This window comes from Carlito syrichta, unplaced genomic scaffold (genome assembly GCF_000164805.1).
Source record: "Carlito syrichta isolate Samal-C Ts95f unplaced genomic scaffold, Tarsius_syrichta-2.0.1 Scaffold307289, whole genome shotgun sequence".
Taxonomy (NCBI): Eukaryota; Metazoa; Chordata; class Mammalia; order Primates; family Tarsiidae; genus Carlito; species Carlito syrichta.
In genome coordinates this window covers 48996-56516 of record NW_007251385.1, presented here as the reverse complement: position 1 = coordinate 56516, position 7521 = coordinate 48996, and the positions used below count along the sequence as shown (strand labels likewise).

At 51.8% G+C, this 7521-nt stretch overlaps 1 protein-coding gene across 2 annotated transcripts in view; it reads left to right on the top strand.

The window, feature by feature from the left end:
* The window catches only part of SNX6 (sorting nexin 6), a 52661-nt gene that overhangs the window by 1244 nt on the left and 43896 nt on the right, over window positions 1-7521 (top strand). For both annotated transcript variants that reach the window (XM_021715685.1, XM_008064319.2), the window contains exon 2: window positions 6195-6305. The gene's annotated coding sequence lies outside the window, so the exon portion shown is untranslated. The remainder of the gene's footprint in view (window positions 1-6194; window positions 6306-7521) is intronic.

The window sequence follows — 7521 nt, the reverse complement described above, 5'->3', positions numbered from 1 at the left end:
GGGGTGTGTGGGTTGGGCCAGAGTTTGGGGCGGGGCCGAAACTGTGGCCTTCCCTGGATGCGTGCGCGGGCCTGTCTGGGGGAAGGCGGACAGGGCGATGGCCGGGACTCTAGCCCCTGGACCCTGAGCCAGACCCCTTGCGTCCAAAGCTGAAGCTCTGAGCCGCTGTGTGTTTCCTGTCACTGCTGTGACAAATGACCACAAACTTGGTGGCAGAAAACAAATTCATTCTTTTCCGTTTTGGAGGCCAGAAATCCAAAATGAGTCTCCAGGGCAAAAATCCAGGCATCAGCAGGACTGACTGCCTCAGGGGCTCCTTCCTCGCCGCCTCCAGATTCTGCAGGTGTCAGCAGTACCTGGCTTGTGGCTGCATCCCTCTGGTCTCGGCCCCCCTTCCCGCTGTCCTGTGATTGCATTTAGGGCCCACCTGGATAACCCCCATCTCAGTGACACAGGACAGTGTCACTGGTGGGGTCCTGCCCGAGCGGCCAAGGGGGTTCTAATGATGGCTTTGCACAAAAAAGAATTTGAGAGCCAGCTGACGAGGGAAACCGAGGGAAAGCGAGGGCAAGTTTGTTAAAAGAAGAATGGAACAGAACAGAGACCACTCTGTAGGTGGGGCAGCCCCTGTACATCGCTGGGGTCTCCGTTGAGAAATGAAAGCAAGTTGATTGAGATGACAGCGAATGGCCACTCCACGGGCGGCACGGCCTGGCAGGTCTGCAGGAAGAACACAGCTGGGCATCGCTGGGTTTTCTTTTTATGGCTGTCTCTTGATTACATCCTAAGCAAGGGGTGGGTGTTCATGGGTTTTCTGGGAAAGGGATGAGGAGTTCCCAGAACTGAGGGTTCCTCCCCTTCTTAAACCGTGTAGGGAAGCTTCTAGGCATTGCCATGGTAATTGTAAACCGGCATGGTGCTGGTGGGTTTGTCTTAGTTTGCTAATGTGTCCTAATTAGTGTATAATGAGCAAAAAAGGAGGGCAGAGGCCGTTTTCGATGCCATGTTGGTCTTGGCTAGTCTTGGCTGGTTTGGGTTGGTCTTCTCGTCACGTCCCATCTTGCCAGTGAGGTCCAGGCCTAGTGACCTTCGTGTTGGGAAACTCATTCCGCAGGATCCCTCTCTCATCAAGACCCTCGACTTAATCACATTTACAAGGTCCCTTTTGCCCCATAAAGTCACACAGTCACAGGCTCTGGGAACGAGGACGTGGACATCTTTGGAGGCCATTATCCAGCCAAGGGCAGCCACTGCGCCAGCTGGATGGAGCCCATGGGGACAGAGGCGGGAGGATCACTTGAGCACAGGAGTTGCTTGAGCCTGAACAACAGAGTAAGACCTCGTCTCTGCAATAAAATCCCAAAATTAGCCGGGTGTGGTGGCACACACCTGTAGTCCCAGGGAGGCTGAGACGGGAGGATCACCTGAGCCCAAGAGGTCAAGGCTGCGGTGAACCGCGATCATGCCACCACACTCCAGCATGGGCAACAGAGTGAGACTCCAACTCAAAAAAAAAAAATATGGGACCGCTCACAGTTGTATAGAGCAGGGTTGGGAAAGCTCCCATCCATCGGCCTATTTATATGAATGAAGTCTTCTTGAAACACAGCCATACTCATCATTGACATACCGCCCATGGCTCTGCTTTGGCAATGGAGATGAATCATTCTAGAGACCACTGACGGGTTGACTTTGTGGCCACGTGACCCGCACCATCGTGTGGGGCTGCACGTCACCACCCCAACCGGCTGCTGTCGCCATCTTGAAATTCTTCCCAGTTCTTAAACAAGGGACGTCGTGTTTTCATTTTGCCCTGAGCCCCGTTGGGTAGGTCCTGTCTATACGCTCCACAAAGCCTAAAAAATTCACTATTGGGCTCTTTACAGAAAGAAATTGCCTGATGCCTTGTCTGGAAAATAAAACAGGCGCCGGACTCATGACACATTCAAGGTAAAAAGGGAGGGACATGCATGGCGTCTCAGGAGAGCAGAGATGCCCCTCAGAGCTGAGGGTCCCTGGAGGTGTTGTGAGCAGGGTGCCTGCAGCAGCCCTGGGCGCCTTGAGGCCTCTGGAGGTTGGGCGGTGGGTGAGCAGGTGTGCTCAGGTCACAAAGGGGGTTCAGAGGCCAACACGCCAGGATGCAAAGTCAACCTCTCTTCTTCCTGGATCAATACAAAGGAGGCCAAACGTCAACGTGAATTATTCATTAGAGAAAAGGAGCCATTACGCATTGATTTCTGCCCACCTGCCCTGGCATTTGCTGCCTCAGCCAAAGCTGGGATGGTTTCACCTGCTGGTGAGAGGCCAGCCAGTGGCACTGCATATCTGGAGGACATAGGCAGAGGTCACACGTCGGAGAGAGCCTGAGCAGGCCACTGAGAAATTCTCCCCAACCCCACGCAGACGCGAGTTTGGATTTCCGCTCTGGTGATAGATCAGAGCCTCAGGCCTTTTGCAAAAACACAAAGACAAGAAGCAAAAATTTGGAGGTGCAGGTGTGGCCAGAGCCAGAGGATCCCCAGCCGGGGGCAGGGTCTGGCAGGGAACCTGCTTGGTAAATATTTGCTGAATCCACAAACGAATCGTTCTCGGCATGTCCTGGACCTGGAAGAGGCAGAATCACAGGACCCAGCGGGCCAGACCTCGCTCTCTGCAGCCCAGGGGTCAAATGTCGAGGTCCCCGTGGGACTCAGGGGCTGTCAGACCCCGGCGGCCTGGGGGGCGGGACCCCCTCTTCTCCGACCTGCCTTCTTCCCGCCCGGGAATTCCCAGGCCTGCAGGGACCACAGCTAAGGTAGCACAGCGCGACCCTCCCACCAGTCCAGGGCGGCAACCCACGGATGGATGGGCGGCTGGTCAAGGGCTCGTGTCTGGGTCCTGGCCACTCCAAGCAAATGTTGTCAGCAGCTGGCGGCCAGCTGGGGCTGTGTCCAGAAGACACTCCGCCACTGAGGGTGTCCAGAGAAGAGGACAGGGTCGAGTCCTGTCCACGGGAACTTGGCACTCGTGACAACCCGGCTGCGGGAGCCTCCTGGGGCCATCATGACAAACTGCCACTTACTGGGCAGCTGAAACAACAGGAATTGGTTCTTTTACTGTTAGGAGGGCAGGCGTCCAAGGTCAAGGAGTCAGCCGGACCATGCCCGCCCTCTCCGAAGGCTTCAGAGGAGGGGCTCCCTGCCTCTTCCAGCTCCTAGTGGCCCTGGTGTTCCGTGGCTTGTGGCCGCCTCACCCGATCTCTGCCTCTGTCTGTACCTGGCCTTCCCCTCTTCTCCCAGTGTCTCTTCTAAGGACAAACGTCATTGGAGGCAGGGTCCACGTTTTGATCTCACCTTGAAACCCTTAATGATGTCTTCAAAGACCCTTATTCCAAGCCAGGAGCCGTGGCTCACACCGTCATCCCAGCACTTTGGGAGGCTGAGGTGAGAGGATTGCTTGAGTCCAGGAATTCAAGACCAGCCTGGGCAACTTGGCGAGACCTCATCTCTACAATAAATCAAAAAATTAGCCTGGTGTGGTGGCTCGTGCCTGTGGTTCTAGCGACTTGGAAGGCTGAGGTAGAAGGATCACCTGAGCCCAGCAGGTCGGTGCAGTGGCCGTGAGCATGCCACTCAAAACAATAAAAAGGCCCTTATTGTAAATAAGTCCACATTCACAGGGTCTGGGGTCTGGAGTCAGGACGTGAGCACAGCTTTCCGGGGGATGCCATTCAGTCCCCTGGTAAGCAGGGCCTGCGGGTGATTCTTCCTCCAGGACAACGAGGGCAGGCAGGGCTGGGCCCCGCCCCTTTCTACGCCAGCCCTGCATCTGAGTGTGCAGAGTGTGACACACCTGCCTTGCTGACTTGAGGCCAAGACCCCATTCCAGGCACATCTGTGGGCTCAGAGTCTCAGGCAGTGACTGTGCTTTGTGCTGGCAATCACGAAATGTGTGGGCCACGAGCAAAGGCATAACTCAAAGGGTTCCTTCTCTTTATTTGTTCTTTTGAGTCGGGGTCTCACTCTGTCACCCAGGCTGGAGTGCAGGGGCATGATCACAACTTGACCTCCTGGGCTCAGGCGATCCTCCTGCCTCAACCTCCTAGTAGCTGGGACTACAGGCACATGCCACTACGCTGGATAATTTTTGTATTTTTGGGAGAGATGAGGCCTCACTTTGTTGCCCAGGCTGGTCTCGACCTCTCAGGCTCAAGCAATCCTCCCACCTAGGCCTCCCAGGTGCTGGGATGACAGGCGAGAGCCACCACACCCAATCTTCTTCCTTCTCTTTCTCATCCGTCGTCTCTGGGGCCCTCCGTCTTCCCTAACACAGAAGTCCCAGACTTCAAGGGCACCGAGGAGGACGTGGCACTCAGAACTCCACTCTCGGGCTTTAGGCTCTGGCATCTGGGCTTGTTGAGATTCACAGGACAGGGAAGAAGTGTGAGAGGACCCCACAGGACACGAAGTTGGAGCCGTGGGACTTTGGCCAAAGGAACCATGAAAGGGAAGCATCTGGGAATGGGGATAATTCACGTATGGGTGACCAGAAACACGGGTGAGACGTAATTATCCCAAAACAATGTACAAATGGGGGACAAGGGGACCAAGCTCAGAACCCCAAGACACCCACACTTGGGAAGAGAAGAGAGAGGATGCCATTGGGAGGATGGACAGAACCCCAAGAGGGAAGGAGACCACAGAGCCAAGAACCACCCAGGATTCCTGGGAGTGGGGGGGGGTGTTTCATGGGCGCAAACCCACCTCTGTTGAGGACTAGCTGTGGGGCTCTTGGGAAAATGCTCCCTGAACCTCAGCTCTGACTTCTGAAAAGATTGTTTGAAGACTCGAAATACTATACCCAAGACACCTAAGAGTTGGCTGCCAGAAAGCACCAGAAGGCTAATATTTGTTGAGTACTCACTGGGAACTAGGTTCCTTACAGATATTTTTCTACATAATAGTTTGACACGTCACGCCCTGCGGTGAGCACAATGGCCACCACTTGCAGATGGGGAAACTGAGGCAGGTAAGACACGTGTTTTCGGCGATTCGTCTCATTCCATGGCAGAGTCTGGAATTCTGAATCAAGGAGAAAGCGGTGAATGATTTCTCCTGCTGCAAAGTCGAGGCGAGGGTGAGAATCCCAGTGTGACTGTTGGGTGAGGCAATTTGGAATTTGGCCGAAGGATGTTGACCGCTGGTGTGTGACCTGTGAAGACTGGTCAGTGGAGGGTGCAAGTTAAAAGAAGACGTCAGCAAATGTCAAACTGAACAGAGAAGGCCGGGCGTGGTGGCTCATGCCTGTCATTCCAGCACTTTGGGAGGCCGAGGCTGGAGGATCACCTGAGCCCAGGAGTTTGAGGCGGTGGTGAACTGTGATTGTGTCGCTGCACTCCAGCCTGGGCAACAGAGTCAGACCCCAACTCAAAAAAAAATTAAATAGAGAAAGACATTTCTAAGCATCACGGTTCTAGAGCTCTGTCAGTGGAGACTGCGGGAGCTTGGCAGGGGCTGGGGAAAAGGGGTTCAGGTGCAGAGTAACGAATTAAAATAGGGGGGCTCTCAAGCCCCTTCCAGCCCGGAGACTCCATGAAGTTGCAATGCTTTGATGCATCCCACCCCATCCCACCCCACCTATGGCTTTGGGGGAGAAGATGCCGAGACCTCAGGTGTCCCTAAATCACATGCAACGTCCGACTTATCTGCAAAAAATACGGGTTTTGCAGCGAGAGCGTAAGCAAACGAACGTCTTGCATGACCCTTGACCCCACCGTGGCAAAGCCGGGATTTGCACCTCATAACATTATTATTATTTTTTTTGAGTTGGAGTCTCACTCTGTCGCCCAGACTGGAGTGCAGTGACCGCTCCCGGGCACCGCAGCCTCGACCTGCTGGGCTCCAGCTATCCTTCTACCTCAGCCTTCCGAGTAGCTGGAATTACAGGCATGCGCTATCACACCCGGCTGATTTTTTTGGTTTTTATTGTGGAGATGAGGCGGGTCTTGAACCCGCGAGTTCAGGCAATCCACTCACCTCAGCCTCCCAAGGCATGGGATTATAGGCTGAGCCACCGAGCCCGGCTTATTTAGGGTTTTATAGTAGACTTTATAGGCACTAATAGACTTTCATATAAGATGAAGTTAAAAAAAATATGTTTATTAAAAGCTTTTAAATATAATCTTGACTTATTCAAGAGAATCTCTGTCTTTGCAGAGTTCATTGCCAAATTTCAAACAAAGTGAGTTTTCTGTTGTTCGACAGCATGAGGAATTTATCTGGCTTCATGATTCCTTTGTTGAAAATGAAGACTATGCAGGTTACATTGTAAGTACTGAGATGCCATTTTAATCCCATTTTCTCTTTAATCATTTTCTAGGCGACTTAAAAAGACCGTGTTAGAATCTTGTTTAGTGTTTTTAATGAACTTGTGACATTTTTTAAATTGCCAGTTACAAAACATGTTTGGCTACCACATTTTTTTTTTTTTTTTGAGTTGAAGTCTCACTCCATCACCCAGTCTGGAGTGCAGTGGCATGCTCACGGCCATCCCAGTGTCGACCTTCTGGGCTCAAGCATTCCTTCTGCCTCAGTCTTCCAAGTAGCCGGAACTACAGGCATGCTCTACCCCACCCGGCTAATTTTTTATTGTAGAGATGAGGTCTCCCCAAGTTGCCCGGGCTGGTCTTGAACCCACAGGCTCAGGCAATCCACTCGCCTCGGACTTCCAAAGTGCTGGGATTACTGGCTTAGCCACCAAGTGTGTCTGGCTACCACATTTTATCCTGAATTCTTTTGGGAATAAGTTATTCTCCCTCATTTGAACATAAATTCTTTTTTTTTTTTTTTTGAGTGAGAATCTTACTCTGTTTCCCAGGCTGGGGCACAGTGGCACACTTACAGCCACCGTAGCCTTGACCTGCTGGGCTCAGGTGATCCTTTCTCCTCAGCCTTCTAAGTAGCTGGAACCATAGGGATGTACCACCACACCCGGCTAATTTTTGATTTATTGTAGAGATGAGGTCTCACCATTTTACTCAGGCTGGTCTCAAACCTCAGCTCAGGCAGTCCTCTTACCTCGCCCTCCCAAAGTGCTGGGATTACAGGTGTGAGCCACTGCTCCCAGCTTAAATGTAAATTCTTACTGTTTATTAGAAATGAAATGGGTTTTTCCTAGGGGTTAATGGGATGTTACAAACCATGCTGGTTTTGAACCCTTAGGTGGACAAATACTTAGAGTTGAAGGTCTCCCTAAGAAGTTATCATACCTTAATGTGCACCAGATTTTGTAAAGAATAGGTAGATGGTTATTCTGCCTCATCTGTTGACCACAGTTAGAGTTTTGAGATTTTTGATTTTTTTTGGAAATCATCATGACCTGATTCCATCTCTATCCTGTGGCTTCCACTTCTTTTTCGTCATTTGTTTCTTTTTCTTTCCATAGCTCAGATTTTGGTGAATGACTGGTAGTACATTCTTTTCCAATTTTCTTTCTGCCTACCCCCCACCTTCTTGTCTGATGGTACTTTTTTTTTTTTTTTTT